We start from the raw sequence: 19923 nt of genomic DNA, 5'->3' as shown, positions 1-19923 counted from the left end.
TGAGAGATGAGGATGTTGGTGAGTCACCATCTTTTTTTACAAACACAGAAAGTGCAAAACTGTCACCTCTATATGTAGGGTGACAATTTTCTTTGTCTGCTTTAGATGTCTGTGATCACAGCTTTCACGTATAGAAATGACATCATAGACGGTTCATCATCGACATGTGGAGAATATGTCTATTGATGGCTTGACATGATTTCAGAGACAGCAGAAGTGGAGCGAATTACTAATTACACTGAGGAATTCACTAGGGACCTACAGTATATGACTGCCAGGTCAAGGTTACAGACATAAAGAGCAAAAAATTGGTTTGCAGTTCCTGAATCATGTATATTATTTATCAATTAATTTCATGAGTTTATATGCTTATATTTTTTAAAAAAATCCAACATTATTGTCTCATCCGAAATATACAGATATTTAGAATGAAATTAACATCAGATTTTTACTATTAGAAAAGCTCTAGTTCTATATCAATTTAGGCTATTTTGTTGGAAATTTAGGCTATTTTGTAATCATGCAAAAAAATTTATTTGCTTATTTTTCTACCCATATCTTCTGCAATATCCTTGGGCCTTTATGCCTTATCCTGTAAGAAATCAAACAAATATTGTAAACAAAGACCCAAATGTTTTACTGTATTTCTCATGTGGTCATGGGTTTCTCTGTATAACCACAGTGATTAATGTGATGGCAATTCAATCCACATTATACTCCACACCCTGTTCTTTCATATTTCATATTTCTCATACCTCTAATCATAGTTCTCAGAACTCTCCCACACGAACAGTTTCCGCCCCTTGGTTCCTCTTTCCCGCCCTTCCAATCTTCTGAGTTTGACTGGAAAAATACAAGTTCTAATTTGATCTAAATTAGATCTTTTGATGAAGGCGGGGTGAACTTCAGTCGATAAGGCAGCGAGGAAATTCAGCATGTTCCTTATAGACCCCGGGGTGTGCACCTTTCCAAACATCTTTAGACGCAATACTGTGTGGTACAGTGATTGTGGTTGCCTACAATAATACAATAATCAGTGCAATCACAAAAGCACCATACAGGTCCAGGCCAGGAGGTGTTGAGAGGAGCTGAAGACATGTAACACCCAGGACGCCCGACTTTGATGCTAAATTCGGGGAGAAAGGGTGATGTCACCCAAACTGCAATAGGGCACTTGGTTTCGGACATTCCGAGGGTCCCAATCTCTTCAAGCCAGTTTCCTCCTCAGAGGGCCAGAAGTCGCACCCTCCATACACTGGCAGGATGTAACACTTTTTCTGGCTGATTTACATCTAAATAAACATTGCCAGACAAAACAATGTGCTACTGGAATGGAAACGCAGCCCTTTTTTCTCCACCCGGCCAATTGATATGAGCCGATTGAACAAGGCTGCACTGTATGATAAGCAGTACTACAGGTTCACAGTCGTGGCTTTCAGTTTTGAAAAAGGGGTTCACAGAGAGTTTAATGGCCTTGTGGAGTGGGGACACTCAATTGTATATATATATATATATATATATATATATATATATATATATATACACACTATATTGCCAAAAGTACTGGGACACCCCTCCAATTCATTGAATTCAGGTGTTCCAATCACTTCCATGTCCACAGGTGTATAAAATCCAGCACCTAGGCATGCAGACTGCTTCTAACATTTGTGAAAGAATGGGTCGCTCTCAGGAGTCAGTGAATTCAAGTGTGGTACCGTGATAGGTTGCCACCTGTGCAATAAGCTCATTTGTGAAATTTCCTCACTGCTAAGTATTCCACAGTCAACTGTTAGTGGCATCATAACAAAGTGGAAGCAATTGGGAACAACAGCAACTCAGCCACGAAGTGGTAGGCAACATAAAATCACAGAGCGGGGTCAGCGCATGCCGAGGCGCACAGTGCGCAGAAGTCACCAACTTTCTGCAGAGTCACTAGCTACAGACCTCCAAACTTCATGTGGCCTTCAGATTAGCTCAAGAACAGTGTGTAGAGAGCTTCATGAAATGGGTTTCCATGGCCAGGCAGCTGCATCCAAGCCTTACATCGCCAAGTGCAATGCAAAGCGCCGGAGTCAGTTGTGTAAAGCACGCCGCCACTGGACTCTAGAACAGTGGAGACGTGTTCTCTGGAGTGACTAACTGGAGTCACGCTTCTCTGTCTGGCAATCTGATGGATGAGTCTGGGTTTGGCGGTTGCCAGGAGAACAGTAGTTACCTGACTGTATTGTACCAAGTGTAAAGTTTGGTGGAGGGTAGATTATGGTGTGGGGTTGTTTTTCAGGGGTTGGGCTTGGCCCCTTAGTTTCAGTGAAAGGAATTGTTAATGCTTCAGCATATCAAAACATTTTGGACAAATTCATGCTCCCAACTTTGGGGATGGTCCCTTCCTGTTCCAACATGACTGCGTACCAGTGCACAAAGCAAGATCCATAAAGACATAGATGAGTGAGTTTGGTGTCAGGTACCCAATAGAACACCTTTGGAATGAATTAGAGTGGAGACTGCGAGCCAGGCCTTCTCGTCCAACATCACTGCCTGACCTCACAAATGCGCTTCCAGAAGAATGGTCAAAAACTCCCATTAACACACTCCTAAACCTTGTGGAAAGCCTTCCCAGAAAAGTTAAAGCTGTTATAGCTGCAAAGGGTGGGCAAACTCCATACTAAACCCTACGGATTAAGAATAGGGTGGGTGTCATTAAAGCACGTAAAGGCAGGTGTCCCAAAACTTTTGGCAATATAGTGTACATACTGTATATATTTTTAATATCATTTATCATCTTCATTTATTAAACTAACAAAGATGTATCATATGGACATATCAGTCAGTATTGTTAGTGATATAAAGCTTTCTTCATTTTCATAGACAGATATGAAAATAATGATACAGTAAGTGTGTCAGATGTCGATTCAGTAACTGCTCTGATGAATCGAGTTCTGTAAAGGATTCGTCAGACTGATTCAAACCAATGACATTAAGAGATCTGGCTCATAAGAGTCATTCCTTTCGGAATCAGACCACACTGGTGGCATTGTATGTTAACATCTTATGGATGATATTTTTACCTCTTATTCTCCAAGTTTGTTTTTTCTAGCACAAAATAAAGAGATTAAACATCCACAGGATTTTGAAACTATTTAAGGCACTGTAAATATAGCCCTGTGTTCTGCGGCAGAGCTTTTGTGTGAACTGCCCTTGTTTTGAACTGTGCACAGTATCCAAATAAGTAGCCGAAGAAGTGAAAGTCTGAGAACACAAGATAACTCAAGATGAGACATGGCTCATTACACAGTCTATATCTTAAAGCTGAATGGAAAACGGATATCGGATCGCCCGGTCTTCCTTTCAGTCTGCATGAGGCCCCCTGTATCTTATCAGACCATCTTTTTGGCTCGGGAGCCCCAACAGAGTGCTAATCCTGCACCCCTGTGCGCACCTCAGGGCGTCACTGTGGTTTGGACCGTCCCTTCACTCTGAATTACACTCTTTGGTTCTGCAACACAAGCCAGGCTACTGCTGGCTCCAGAGAATATAGGGTCATGGAGCCTCACACACTCCTTTTCATATTTCTAGCTTTCATTCTGTCTCCTCTTGTAGTCTAGGCACAGTAGGTTTATCAGCAAGGGTCAAGCAGGGATTTGTTTTGTTGCCGGAGATGACAAGGTCAGACTTCTGGGAATGCACTTAGCTGAGGTGCCTGCTACCCTTCTGTTAGCATTCACAGGGTGTCGAGCTAGACACGGCATCCTGAAGAGATTGTGGCCTTGAAGGTCAGTTGCATATAGGTCAATGACATTTAAGAGTGTCCACAATTTAGAAAAGAATCTTTTTAAAACACGAGGCAAGTTCTTATAAATATACTGTTAGTATTCATGTTGGTTTCAGATGGTTTTAAAAAACTTTTATACCAGTCTAAGGGTACATAAACCCCAAAAAAAGATTTTACATGACTACTATGTACTAAAAACGGAAAAGTTTTTCCTTTGCGTTTTTCGTGTACAGTTGAAAACGTTGTCAAAATGATCCCTATTCAAAAGGATCAGCAAAAAACTATTAAAAATACTGTATTATGCTGCCAGGCCAGTAGTTGGCGAAGTCACTTTGTAAAGAAAAAGTACATGCTTATAGACTGAACACATACGGCCAGATTTACTAACAGCTTACGCCAGTGCAAACCCTCTTTTGGTGTTAAAAACTACTGTCGGGATTTACGAAAGACACGCAGTGCAAAATTAGCACTGAAAAGGTGTGGACTGAGTTGTTTTTGCGGCTGACCTTATTGAATATGCTTTTGTAGGAGTTTCCCTTTCAGACACAAAATTTATGGGAGGAGAGTATTTAAATGAAACACGCAACGTGATTTACTAATCTTCGCGCTTGCCAATTTACTAGTATTTGCGCCATTATTTAACGCCCAAAAAAAGCATTTCTTAACCCATTTTGGGACATGACTGCATTGCACAGAGAGCACGTGGTAGAAGGTAGAAAATATGTTTCACTCATATTAATTTCTTTGGAATGCCAGAGGAAGACGTTATCCGAACATATCATTTGCCAAGCCATGTTAACATATATATATATATATATATATATATATATATATATATATATATATATGTAACAAGATGCCCCTGTTCACTGCGTCTGTGTTCTTTAATTTGCGCGTCAACAATAGATTGCGCACAAAATTTGCCACCAAAGGATAATTTTCCCCCGTTTAGTAAATCTGGCCCATGATATGTATGCGCATGATGTCACCATTTTCATAAATTCATGTTTTTATTGTTTACACAGAGACGATAACGTTGTAGTTTTCAAAAACTTGCACTTTGTTTGCATTTTCAGGCCCCAAAACACTGTTGTTGTGTAAATGAACAGCCAAAATGCAAAAAAACGTTTTCCATTTTTAGTTGAAAACAATGTTGTGTAAATGGCCCCATATATATATATATATATATATATATATATATATATATATATATATATATATATATATATATATATACATACACAGTATATGCTATTGACACACACATATATGCAGGTGTGATGTCCGCGGCTTTGGGCGGGACAAGAATGGCCATTGCCTGTCACATCAAACGACACTTCGATCCTCCTCCCTTTCCAGGTAGGGCCTAAATTAAGGCAACCTGATCTGTGTGGAACTCGCCTCTCATGAATAGTCCTTCAAAGCAGCAGGCCTCTCTTCCATCCAGGGCCTTTGTAATGGAAACCTCTGCTGTTATTTTGCCTCTTGTATTTTCAGGCAGGGCTATTATTGTTCTTGTGGCCCCGGATGTGTTACCCAGACAGAATTCCCGCGTCCCGTTCCTCTTTTTGCGCACAAATTATGGCCGGCCTACTCAGACCAACAGTACCATCCATTCATTTTAAAGAGAGGCAAACAGAAAAGAGATGGTGAAAGAGGCAGTTTTTGATTTTGATAAGTTGGGAAAGGTGACACTTAAGTGATAAAGAGGCGCCTGAGGAGGTATTTTTAGAAATGGTCAAAAGTGGCAGTCCTCTTTGGGGATTACAGGGCCACAGGCCTGACAAGCCGACTGAACCTTGATCTCTCTCTCAATTTACTAAGGAACAGCTGACCACCCCCTCTCCTGCAGGGGGGTCTATTTTAAATGCCTCGAAACTCGAATCCTATTGTTTTTATATGAGGCTTTACCCACACTCCAGCTCGACCTCAAATGCAGGGCTCTGGGCCGAGTGTGTTTGTGAGATGGCTTGTGCCTCTCATCACCATGGGAATGCACGTTCCCTTGCTAATTACTTGCTTGAATTGGCCCACAGAGACACTGTTAATGACACATAACCTGATCTCAAAAACCTGAGACGCTCTACAGATAGTACAGCCTGTATACGGAGTGAGAGGTTACAGTGGGCGTTGGTGGCAGTGGTGGGGGGCTGTAGTGGAAAAGGTGACGAGAGAGAAACAGTGTGACACACTAAACCAACTGTGCAAACGCAGTTCTGTCTCCAATTCCATAGACCATTATGTGCCCTGTGACCATGGGGAGAAGATTGGTGCTGGTCATAGTAGTGTATATGGTTATGTGGTGGTGATGGGGGGGTTAGGTGTTATACAGTGCATTAGTGTCCTCCCCCCTTTTTCAGCTGCGTGGTCTCTGAAGTATTTTTTCCATTCATTTTTCCTATAGGAATTTTTAAAAAGTCTTTGTTAAAGCATTATAAGCCATGAATGCAATCAACACACAGATTTACTAACAGCTTGTGCAAGTGCAAACCCTCTATTGGCATTTAAAAACTACTGCAAAATTAGCGCTGAAAAGGCGTGGACTGAGTTGTTTTTGCGGCTGACCTTATTGCATATGTATTTGAAGGAGTTTCCCTTTCCAGAGGCAAAATTCATGGGAGGAGATATTTAAATGAATCACGATTTACTAATGTTTGTGCTAGTCAATTTACTGGTATTTGCACCATTATTTAACGCCCAAAAAAAGCATGTCTTAACCTATTTCGCAACATGGCTGCAATTGTTGCTGCTAGGAGGGGACACCGCAGAGAACAGAGAACACGTGGTAGAAGGGAGAAAATATTTTTCACTCCTATTAATTTCTTTGGAATGCCAGAGGAAGACGTTATCCGTATATTACAGGTTGCGCCTATGTTGACCCACACCTGATGAGCATCAGCTCTGCTTATTTGCAACCCAACGCTAATTTGCACTGCTCTTTATTTGAAGCCAAAAATAACTGACAATAAAAATGACCAAAAGTCAAAGGTACAAAATTGTGTACTTAATAGCTTTATTGAAGAAAAGAACTACAATCCCATGAAGCACTGAGAATGACAATCGAAACTAATTAAAAATGATATGGAGGCAGACTCGATTCACAGTGCTTCATGGGAGAGGACGTTGCCTGCAGAGCTCTTTTGCAGAGCTCTGATTAGTGGAATTTTCTGTACAGCATGATGGGTAACTGTTTTTTCACCACAAATAAACACAATTATTTTAAAAATACGCTGAAATAATGTGAACAGATGGCTTCAACAAAAGTATACCATGAATTAACCTAAGAGCCCACAACAAGGTTGTCTTTAAAGGTTTATAAGTTATGGTTAAAAATCAATTTTTTACTTCGGGAACCCGCCTGTTGTAGTATGGCAGTGGGCCCTCAGTTGCAGCTGGGTTCATTAACCGCAGTCTAAGAATAATAATTAGTGCTTTTGTCACGGCAGTGGTATGTTAATGACATGCTGGGCCATAGTCACTGCAAAACTGTATGCATGCCCTAAACATCAACTGCACGTGATGTTGCATCAAGGAAGCTTGGCTTAAAAAAAAACAAAACAAGAGGTGATTAACAGCCCCTAAATGAAACTAGAGCCTGGTTACTACCAGGAATAGTCCGCTTTTTCCACATCTTACATAACTTACATGCTTTATTGCTAGATCTGCTGTGGTCTAGCCTAGCAATATGGTTTATCAATGAACAATCATTGTCATGGTTGGTAACTGTTGTTGTATCCATTAAATATAAGTTAATATTATTGGTTAATGTTAATTTCTAAATATACATTAACATTTCAAGTTGTATAAATTAACATTAGCTTTAGATGTAAAATGAAGAAAAAAAAACAAACAAATTAAACAATTATTTTTCATAAATAAATTTAACTGTTTTATAAAATAATGTATGTTTTATAATAATAATACTAAATATTATTATTAATGTTGCCTACATATACATTTTTATGATTTCAAGGTCTAAAATAGCTAATGTATTATGAACACAGATGAATTACCCTTAATTATTTCTTTATAAATAACATTAACCTACTTCATAAATGCTGATGTTCAATGTTAGGTCATAATATCTAATGCATTAACTAATGTTATTTATTTTAAAGGTTCAATATAGTCCAAAACAGGCTGAATCAGAGCCCAGAATCATGAAGAGCTCAGATATTATTAACCCCTTTCTGGAAAAGAAGCCTTAGATCATCACATTCATTATCGAAACTGACTGTAAATCACATGCATAGATCATTTGGGTATTCAGAAATCTCTTTTAATTACTATGGGGCAAGATTCATTATCAGTATGAAGAAACAGTTTCACACCTCCACTGAACTACCAGTATTCATTTTCACCTCTGGCTCAGAGAGAGCAAGACACTTGCGGTTGCAAAAATACATAAATAGGCTACATTGAGAGGCTGAGAAAGATAGAAAGTTAAATTTGTCTTTTTGAAGTGTGGCCACAATATGGTAAAAATATTGACAAATACATTCCAGAATGTTGTCACATGTTGAAACATCCCCCCCCACAATCTCTTCCTGTATGGTTGCACATCAACATTTAGTGTAAATTGATTAGTCACAGATGGTCTTACAGTAAATTGTTAATCACATAGGGCACACTCATGCAAACTAATATGTGTGATGTCTACTCCCTCCAAGCTGATTCTGATCTGTGGTAAAAAAAAAAAAAAAAAAAAAAAAACCCAGCTACTTTTCAGCGACAGTCTTTATAGAAGTAATGTGATAAGTCTACAACTTTATGAGGGATAAGCGCCATCCATTGGTCACAGTCCTGAACTGCCATTTTCACCCCTAAAAACCAGAAGATTTATTGTGTTCAAATCAATTCAAAAGCGCTATGCGTACAAACACAAACCTACAAGGACACCTTCGGTTAGCCGTTGTACATCTGTACTCCTCTATAAAACTCTAAATCAATCTTTATGCAAACAAACTTCACATAGCCATAAATCCATTAACAGATCCTGTTGCAGCACAACAATTCCTCGGTTGAGGCGGCCACACTTGCGAGGCCTTGAGAAAAGAGTTCCAGAGTCAAGGCCCATTATCCGAAGCCAGGGTGTTTTATCATGCAGTGCTTTTGATTCTGCAGCCCTCCCATGGGTGCCAGCAGTACGCCAGTGACCGGACGGCTGTAAATAAAGCCAGAGAGTTTTGGGTAACTCCCTCGAGGCTTCCTCTTTTCCTGTGCCACCCGCTTCAGAACGGCAATATTATTCTGTCCCCAGGTCTGAAGAATGATTCCATTGTACTGGAGGTAGAATGCGGCCTTCCTCCGAGCCCACTTTACTGCCGCCGTTCTTTATTTAAACAGCATCGCCTTTATCTGCCCTCCACTGTACATGCTCCTGCTGTCACTCGCCGGGCTCGGCCGGCTTTGGTAGATAGGCCCTGATAAGGGTGGCGCTCTATGCAAACATGTCCCAGCATGGGGACTGGGTGACCAGCAGGAAGCGTCAACAAAGAACGGGGTATTAAAAGCTCTCGACAAGTTTGATTGTTTCCCATCGTGATAATTGTACGGTGCTTTAAAACGGCTGCCATCCTGTACGTGCCTTTCATTGTTGCATTGTTTGGATTTAAAGACCACCTGGGAATACTAATGAAGAACTTATTAATAATAATTAAGCATTATGCATCCGTTCTGTATGAACAGTGGGTAAATAGTGCAATGCTTTTGAGAGTATCTGAAAGCTATACAGTACAGGTTTGTCAGCCATGGATGGTGCACACCAACAATGTGTTCCTGAATGCCAATGCATTTGTGCCTTGGGGTTGCATTTGGATCTTTTGTTCACTGTTAGATAGTTTCCTGTATATCACCACACCTGTGTGTGCCCAGAAATCAGTGGAGGGTCAGACCGCCTGCCCATACATGTTAGCATTTTTCTCTCAATCAGGCAATGGCTTTGGTAATCCTGAAAAAACACTTTGAAAAAGAAGGGATCGGCCCAAATCAAAATACACTCCTGTTTTTGGTTTCTATGGAGCGTGTTTGCTTGTTTCGCGTGTGTTTCTATTTAAAATCTCAGATCCTGATCATTTGATTTAAATAATGACACATAAGAACATAGTGTTTCACATCAGCAAGGACATTTTGCCAGTTGTTGTGACCTATTGACACAAATCTGTCAGAATCACTCACAGGTCTAATCTGTTTTAAATTTAACCGCTGTTCGTTCGGGGTCTACACTGGTGATGTTTGGGGTCTCCAGAGAAATGGATGGATAATTGACATGGTTTAGTGTCCATCTTTTGGAAAATGCCATTTTAAAAGTAAAAAATTATCACTTTTACCAGTAGATGGCTGCAGAGCTCCAATATTTGCCGTTTGACTAACTGAAAGACATCTTTTCACAAGTTTTTCTGCAGTTGGATTTATATCTACATATTATGAAATCACAATTATAACAATAAAAATTACTTTTTGTCAAAGTTTAGCATTTTGTTGTACTGAAAAAATAAATAAATCAGTTTTTCAATAATGTTACATTATGATTAGAATCAAACCTGAACAAGATGTTACAAAGAGAAAATTTGGAGTCTTTAGAGTCTTTCAAACATCTGTTTTTCATATAATTCTACAAATTTAATCTACACTTCAGTTACTAAATAAACAGAACAAAAATTATGAACAGTTATATTACATATTGAGTACAAATACACAACATGAACATCAAAATGCAATGAACTGAACAGCAGTATCATATGAGCATGATCATTTTGCATTGCGGATGTTTTAAAGTGTACCACTTAATTTATGTCTATGTTTGTTCTGCGTTGTTTCTGATTTTGAGGATGAATTTTGTCCATTTTCTAAGCGGGGTCACAGCACAAGTTTGACTTTTTTTCCACACGAGCATAAACTAACACAGATTTATTAATTTATTTGTCAATCTAGAAAGTGTTGACAACCGTACAAAGTCTCATGCCATTTGGACAAAGAGAAAAAAATTTTTAATCTCAGAAAACGTCATTTGGGGTCAAAAAGACCCCGAACAGCGCCAGACGGTTAATCACCCTCACATTGATCCAAATCTGTGTTTCTTTTATTGTACAGAACATAAAAGATGATATTTTGAAGAATGTTTCAGCTGTTTTTGTCCATACAATGAAAATCAACTGGGTCCAAAATGTTCAAGCTCCAAAAGGAAGATGTTCATGTCTTTCTTTCTTCAGTCGAAAAGAAATTAAGTGCTTCAAAGGGCTTTAAATTATACCAGACGAGGAATAAGGGTCTTATCTAGCAAACAATCAGTCATTTTCGAAAAAATGCAAATGTAAAAACCCACCAAAACCGCACTTTCGTATTCTTCAAAAAGCTTACACTGTACAGTATGACCTACACCTTCCCAATTCTACTTACGGAACGAACGCGCCACTAGTTCAGTGTAAGCTTTTTGAAGAATACAAAAGTGCGGTTTTGGCAGAAGCACTGGGAAGGCGATCATTTGTTATTTAAAGCCCTTTGAAGCTGCACTGAAACTGTAATTTTGACCTTCAACTGTTTGGAGGCCATTGAAGTCCACTATAAGGAGAATAATGCTATAAGTCCACTATAAGGAGAATAATAATCAAAAACCCTAATTTCTTTTTGACTGAAGAAAGAAAGAGATGAACATCTTGGATGACATGGGGGTGAGTAAATTATCAGGAAAATTTTATTTGAAAGTGAACTAATCCTTTAACCTAAATACAACTCTATTGTAAATTTTCAAAGCAGCACAATCACCTAGTACGATTAAAAGATACAATTTCAGCCTTAATTAAGATCAACATTTATTTCACGCTACATTTACATTACCATTCAAAAGTTTGGGGTCAGAGAGGTTTTTTTAAAGACTTTGGTACTTTTATTCACCAAGGTCCCATTAATTTAGTGTAAAGACATTTAAACTGTTACAAAGATTTCTGTTTCAAATAAATGCTGTTCTTTTGAACTTTCCATTCATCAAAGAATCTTGAAAAAAATTATCACTGTTTTGTTTTGACATTGATAATAATAAGAAATAATTCTTGAGCTGCAAACCAGCATATTATATTCTAAAGGATCATGTGACACTGAAGACTGAAGTAATGATAATGAAAATTCAGCTATGCCATCACAGGAATAAATTACGTTTTAAAATATATTAAAATAGAAAACAGTTATTTTAAAATGTAATAATATTTCACAATATTACAGTTTTTACTGTATTTTTGATCAAATAAACTCATGCTTGGTGAGCATCTTACCGACCCTAAACTTTTAGTGTATGTTCTTTCATCAGATCAACAAAACAGCTGAAACATTTTTCAAAATATCGTTTTTGTTTTGCACAAGAAACAAAGTTATACAGGTTTGTAAAATGCACATTTTCAAGTGACTACTCCTTTAAGAGGAAACTAATGTGAGTCCCATATACTACCAGTCAAAACCAGCATTTGAAGTGGAGTCGGTTTCCTCCCAAGAGAGCTTTGATTCCACTGATTCTGCCGACTGACATTTAAGTGGTATAGCCTATATACTGTAGTTCATTTCACCTATTTCTTTTCTTCCCTCTTTATGTTTAATTGCCTCCCCTGATGACGACAATCTCCTATATTGCCGCATTGTACTTTAGGAAGATAGTGTTACAGCAGATATCATATTTCTTCTCAGCCTTAGCTCAATTATAACGTCCTCCTACTCTCTCCGGGATCTATTGGCTTTACTGGAAATGGTGTTTCGCTTTACTATCAGTCCCACCAGCCATGACAGTCTGAGGGCAGGTGTATGAGAAGCAAGACTTAAGCCATCATGTGACAGGACTTGTTTAGGCTTTGCCCAAGCAGTCCAGAGGAAGCCTGGCTATATTGAATAATGATTGCGCAGAGAATGGAGACGTGTACGGTCGGCGTTATGAGGCTACAGAACATATGAATAGAGAAGAATGTGCCTTCTGAGTGCCATTGTTTGGGGGGTGCACTGGAGGTGGTGTGCAGCTGGTTTATCCATGAGGAGAAGAGCAAGCGTAGGCGGCTAATGGGATGTGTTCCCTCATGTCAGTCCTGCTGCAAGAGAGAAGGAGGGAGGGCGGCAGGCACACAGTTTGCAATGGAGCGGAACTCTTTTTCAGGAGGGATTAGCTTAAGGGAGCAAACAGGCCTACATGGGCTACTGTGGCACGTTCCGAGAACTATTATTATTAGCTCACGGAGGTACAGCAATGGAAACATGGAATAATCATTAACAAACCTATGTGTCAATCACAACAATGCATAAAGATGGAAAAAGCTAGAAAGCTGCTCATGGAGGTTATTTGAGGTGCCTTTTTTTTCATGCCAAAAAAAGACCCCCTCATATAATAAATAACTAATATATTTTAAAACCTATTTATAGTGTGTGAGAAAAAAATAGAATGTGTGATAATATAAACATGACAAAAGGCATTTATGATGATTCAAATCATTTTCTGAAAAATGTTCTTAATAATTTAAAATAATTATTAATAATTCAAATAAATGTGTATAGTATGTTTCGCAATTCCCAAAATTTTGGTTAAAAAACTCCCTGCATAGGTTTTGAATATAATATGTTTAGACTGAACATGTTTAAGCTACTAAATTAAATTAATACATTTTGTAATAAGAATGTTGAGAACAGAACATTACTGATTGAAAATGACTATATTCACATCAGATTTAAATTATGCCTGGCACAAGAACAAGGATTCAGCTCTTAACTCATAGAGGGGATTGAACATGTAAAACAAATGTCCTAAAAGTTCTTCTGAACACAACAAAATAGTGGTCCAATAATATATATTTGAAATCAAATACATGTACTTAACATGGAGAAAAAAAAAAAAAAAAGTAAACCATAAGACCCTATCTTTTGTGTGGTAAAGGATTATATTTACTGATTATTAAGGGAAGATTGGGTAGGAAGACCCATATACATTTACAGATACATTGTGACAAACATACAGTAGATATGGGTTTATCAGCATTAACCATCAACTAATATATTATATAACTGCATTTAGCAGCTTTGAAACAATGTGTATTGTGAAAAGCACTAGAATAAAACTGACTTGACTGGCTTTTATCCAAAGTGATTTACATGCATTAAATGTATATATTTTATCGGTTCATGCATTGAAAATATAAACAGAAACATACTCATTTTGTTGTTATAGCACAAAACTGAAAATTGTGTATATGCTTTGCCCAAATATTAGGTTAAGATAAACCCCACAGTCTGATAAAATCTATAATACACATTTCCTCAGGGGTATTTTGACCCTCATGTCATCCTGAGCTCTATATTTACTTAGTCCTTGATGTGAGTTTGGATGAAACTGAGAAGATGTTCTCCTATAAATCTCTGCTATCGGGCATAATGCTATCTTGTCAGTTCTCTGTAATAACCGCAAATGATATACAGTCTATATGCCGGAACACCTGCAAAGATGATGGGTTTAGACAAAATAACAGTGAGGGAAGAAAGCAATAACAGAATGTAGATTCCAAAAACAAACAAACAAACAAAAGAGAGATAGAGAGGGAGAGTATAGATGTAGGCCTACTAAATAATAACTGTCAACACAGTCAACAATTGTCATTAACGGAGACCTATATTACCCAGTTGCACAGCTCAACCTACAGCTTTGTTGATGATCAAGGTGTTTTAAAAACACATATAATGTATATTTGAATTTATATAAAAAAGATAGGTCCAAGGTAAACACTGGTCCTGCACTACTTCATTTGCTGAAGCTGAAAATGGACGGGAAGATGGTTAGCATTTCTTTTGTTTGGCAACAGCACCATCTGGCTGTTCATGTCACTCCCATGTTTTCATTTATATTGAAAAATGGCCATATTTTACTTGATTCTATTGTATAATGTCTGGAATGGAACAGCACATTCACAAATTTTGTTAACACTTTACGATAAGGTCCCATTAGTTACTGTTAGTTAATCCATTAACTAACAACAAGGAATATATTTTTATTAAAGATTAATATTTAATAATATTTGTTGCCGTTAGTTAATAAAATAAAATGGTTCGTTGTTAGTTCATGTTAGCTCAGGTTTATTAAATAAAATGATCAGGTAAATCTAAGTAAACTAAGATTAATAAATGTTAAGAACTAGAAGTATTTTTCATTGTTATCAGTTTAAGTTAACTAATGTAGTTAAATGTTAAATGTCACAAATTGAAACTTATTTTTAAAGTGTTACCCAAATTGTGTTAGCAACCATGTCAAAATTTCACATTATCCGTCTAGGGCTCAACAGTAAGGACTCATTCTGCTGGATTATATATTTTAATTAATTAATTAATTAATTACTATTTACACATTCATTCTTATTTAGACTTTATAATTATATATTTACCTTTATACTTCTTATATAATATCAAATGTCAGTTATAAATAATTTAAAAAACATTATTTGTTATTATACATTTTTCATAACTTGAATTCTTTATCAAAAAATGTTACTTTTACAAAAAATAAATAAATAAATAAAGACAATAGTGGCAATATGATGTCATTGCTTAAGTGCCATTAAAGAACGACTGCAATTCACAAAGTCATGGTGCAGCCCTAATATCAAACGTGGCCAAATACAGTTCCCTTTCGTGGGAACTATCGACGCTGCGTGAAACGCAGGGAACCTTCTGCGTGATATCGTCATTGAAGCACTCCTGTATCCAACCAATCGTGTAACGAGACGTCAGAGACGGGTGACGTCACGGACCAGGAAACTATAAAGCATGCCCGGCTGCAGAGAACACTAGCTTCTGCTATCTTCAGCAAGCGCTCCATGTTATCCCGTGTGTCTTATTTAGTGTTTGTCTGTCTTATTATCATCCCTGATTTCACTCTTTGTCTGAGGACAAGAGTTTCAGCAACACTTGTGTATATTGTTACCGCTGTCTGTGCGTCTTATTTAGTGTTTGTTTGTCGTCTCTTTGTCTGAGGACAAGAGTTCCACAACACTGTATATATACACAAAGAAAGACACAATATATATAAATAATGGCGGAAGGCAAACAGTTCAGGAAGTGTGCGTCTCCCTGCACTCGATTTATTCCTGACGGGGACACTCACGATATGTGTGTAGTTTGCCTGGGGGTTGAGCACGCGCAGGCAGCTCTCGAGGGAGCTGTCTGCGTGCACTGTGAGAAGCTCACCCCTAGAGTGTTGAGATCTCGCCGGGCACTCTTTGACAAGAGAGAGGGTGCCTCGGTCGGTGTTCCCCGCGGATCGGGTCCCGCTGCTGCTGAGGCGGAGCGGAGACTCCATTCGTGGGGTTCACAGATGGATCTGGCAGCGGGGGTTGAGACGGGCTCCGCCCTATCTCTCCCTTTAGCTGCCAGACCCAATGTCTCTCCTGCCGTGGTGGAAGCACGCCCTGCGGTTTCTTCCCCTCGGGGAGAGACATCGGCGCTTCATCTATCTTCATCTGAGGATGTTGATGTGATGAGCGTCGACGCAGGGGAAGAGGGACCGCCATCCTCTTCCCCCGCATATGAGGAGCTCTTAGGGGTAGTGACCAGAGCTGTAGACAAGTTAAATATCAGTTGGCCTGAAACAGAGCGGGGAGACTTAAAACAGAAAAGTAAGCTTGATGAACGCTTTCTCCCCGCGCATTCACTACCCCAGCGTCGGTGCTTACCGTTCTTCCCGGATCTACACACTGAGGTGTCTAGGTCCTGGAATAGACCAGTACAACATCGAGTGTTCAGCCCCCAGACTTCACTCTATAGTAACATCGTGGGGTTGAAACAGCATGGTTACGCGGCGATGCCCCGGGTTGAAGAGACGCTCGCGGGCTATCTCTCGCCTGAGTCGGCATCGTCCCTGAAAGCACCGACGCTGCCCACCAAGCCCCTTAAAACTACATCCAACTTGGTGGGCAAAGCATATGCGGCGGCAGGTCAGGCAGCAGCGTGTCTCCATACTATGGCGCTGCTGCAGGCTTACCAAGCCGACCTGCTGGGGGAAATTGATACCAGCGGGGAGGCCACATTTGAGTGCATCCAGGAACTGCGTATGGCAACAGACCTGGCTCTCCGTGCCACTAAGGAGACGGCCAAAGAGGTGGGCCGTTCTATGGCAGCCCTGGTGGCCACGGAGAGGCACTTGTGGCTGAACCTCTCAGACATAAGGGACAGAGACAAAGCTGCCCTTATGGATGCGCCGCTGTCTCCTGCGGGCCTCTTCGGCGACGCAGTTACAACTGTCGTCGAGAGGTTCCAGGAGACCAAGAAACAATCTGCGGCGTTTCAGAGGTTCTTCCCCCGCCGGTCTAAAGTCCCCGCCGAGACTGTTGAACGGGAGCAGTCTCGGCCCGCAACGAGCTCCTCAGCGCACCACAGAGCGCAACAAAAAATAAGTGTGGCCGCCCGTGCTCCCCCACGTAGATTCTGGGGACAGGGGCGAGCCGCACAACAGAAGCCTTCCCACGCCAAGACGGACCTGCGGGCCGTCATTGTGGCGCGGAAGGCTTCTCAAAAGCGGTCCTGATATCTGTGGGTCAGGACCCAGGAGGGTGGCCCCCGTCTGGAGGAAGCCTGGTGTTAACACATCTGACACCCGCTTCCCACCAGCGCCCTCCGGGGACCTCGCCATATCTATCATCCAGTGTGCGTCAGGTCCCCGCCGACCTTCCGAGGAAGGTCGGCCCTCACTTGATTCGGCTGACCTCTGCCGGCGTGCCGTTTCAGAGCGCCGAGCCAAGTGCTCAAAAAACACCAGAGACCAGTCTCGAGAGGCTGGTTCCCTTAGTAGATTTTCTAGAAGAATGGAAAACTCTACCGAATATATCAAATTGGGTGCTGCTCATGATAGAAAAGGGTTACAAAATACAGTTCGGGTCTCACCCGCCCAGATTCAACGGGGTCCTTCCCACAGTGGTGACCCCCGAGCAGTCTCTGGTTATGGAACAGGAAGTCATGACACTTTTGCAGAAAGGGGCTATAGAAAGGGTTCCTCCTCCCAGCAAGCTGTCGGGTTTTTACAGCCGTTACTTCATAGTTCCAAAGAAGGATGGAGGACTTCGTCCTATCATAGATTTACGTGTGTTAAATCGATCTGTACAAAAATTAAAATTCAAGATGCTTACACTCAAACAGATCATTCCCCAAATCAGGTCCGAGGACTGGTTTGTGACGATAGACTTGAAAGATGCATACTTTCATGTGTCCATCCATCCTTCTCACTGGAAGTTCCTCAGGTTTGCTTTCGGGGGCGAAGCTTACCAATACAAGGTTCTTCCGTTTGGCCTATCTTTATCACCCCGCACATTCACGAAGTGCGTGGATGCAGCCCTGGCTCCCTTGAGACTCCAGGGCATTCGCATACTGAATTACATCGACGATTGGTTGATTCTAGCTCATTCAGAGCAACAAGCAGTTCAACATCGAGATGCTGTTCTGGCTCACATGAAAAGAAGAGTGTACTGATACCAGCTCAGATCACCAACTATCTAGGTGTTATGTGGGACTCCACAACAATGCGGGCACGTCTGACTCCTGCCCGTGTGAGCTCTGTTCTGTCAACCGTAAAAGGGGTGAAGTTAGGCCAGTCTCTCACTGTGAAACAGTTTCAGAAACTGTTGGGTCTAATGGCAGCTGCGTCCAACATAATTCCGTTTGGCCTCCTGCACATGAGACCCCTACAGTGGTGGCTCAGGACCAGGGGGTTCTCCCCGAGGGGGAACCCTTTTCGAATGATCAAAGTCACACGGCGATGCCTTCGTGCCCTAACTATGTGGAAAGACCCCTGGTTCCTGTCCCAGGGTCCCGTGTTGGGAACCTCTGGTTGTCGTACAATGCTTACAACAGACGCTTCCCTCACGGGCTGGGGAGCGATCATGAACGGTCGCTCAGCCCAAGGTCTTTGGGAAGACCATCATCTCTCCTGGCACATAAATCGGCTGGAGATGATGGCGGTGTTTCTAGCACTAAAACACTTCCTCCCAGACCTGAGAGACTACCATGTGCTGGTCCGCACAGACAATATGTCAGTGGTCTCTTATATAAATCATCAGGGGGGCCTACGGTCTCGCCAACTAAATTACTTGGCCCGTCGGATCCTCCTGTGGTCTCAGGGGAAGCTGCTTTCGTTGAAGGCAGCTTATATCCCAGGGAGTCAGAATGTGGGGGCAGACGCCCTGTCGAGGCAGGGGCCGAGGCCCGGGGGACCTGTTTGCTTCGGGAGAGTCAACCCAGTGTCCACTCTGGTACTCCCTCACACATCCAGCACCCCTGGGTTTGGATGCCATGGTACAGACGTGGCCGAGGCTACGTCTGTATGCTTTTCCCCCGTTCGCTCTGCTCCCACGAGTCCTGGAGAAAGTACGCCAAGAAGGGGTCAGCCTAATACTGGTGGCCCCGCACTGGCCGACCCGAATATGGTTCTCGGACTTGGTGTCCATGATAGATGGCTCTCCAATGGAGCTTCCCTTAAGGCCAGATCTCCTATCTCAGGCGGGCGGCACGATAGTACATCCCCGCCCAGAACTATGGAAACTGTGGGCCTGGTCTCTCAACTGAGGTTGTTGAGACCATACTTAGCTCCAGGGCTCCCTCCACGAGGAAGCTTTATTCCTATAAATGGAATCTATTCTCTACTTGGTGTAGACGACATGAAATAGACCCTTTTCATGCTCCAATAAGCTCTGTGCTATGCTTTCTCCAAGAAAAATTCTCGGAAGGCCTATCTTACTCAACCTTGAAGGTTTATGTTGCGGCTATATCAGCCTACCATGTTGGGGGGGATTCCTCGGTGGGTCGAGACCCCCTCGTGTCACGCTTCCTCCGTGGTACACTGAGGTTGAGGCCTCCAGTGCGCACAAGGACCCCGGCTTGGGACTTATCAGTGGTTCTACAAGGGTTAGCCGAGGCTCCCTTTGAACCACTGGAGGAGGTGTCTATAAAGTTCCTAACTTTAAAGACTATATTTTTGCTTGCTATTACTTCTCTGAGAAGAATTGGAGATCTTCAGGCCCTTTCAGTGGCCCCCTCGTATCTGGAGTTCGCTCCTGGAATGGTGAGAGCATTTCTTCATGCTAGACCAGGCTATGTGCCAAAGGTCCCCACCAATGTCCCGGGTCCTATTGTGCTTCAAGCTTTCCATCCTCCTC

This window comes from Chanodichthys erythropterus, chromosome 4, assembly GCF_024489055.1.
Source record: "Chanodichthys erythropterus isolate Z2021 chromosome 4, ASM2448905v1, whole genome shotgun sequence".
Lineage (NCBI taxonomy): Eukaryota > Metazoa > Chordata > Actinopteri > Cypriniformes > Xenocyprididae > Chanodichthys > Chanodichthys erythropterus.
The sequence above is the reverse complement of the archived record's forward strand: the minus strand, read 5'-3'. Positions refer to the sequence as shown.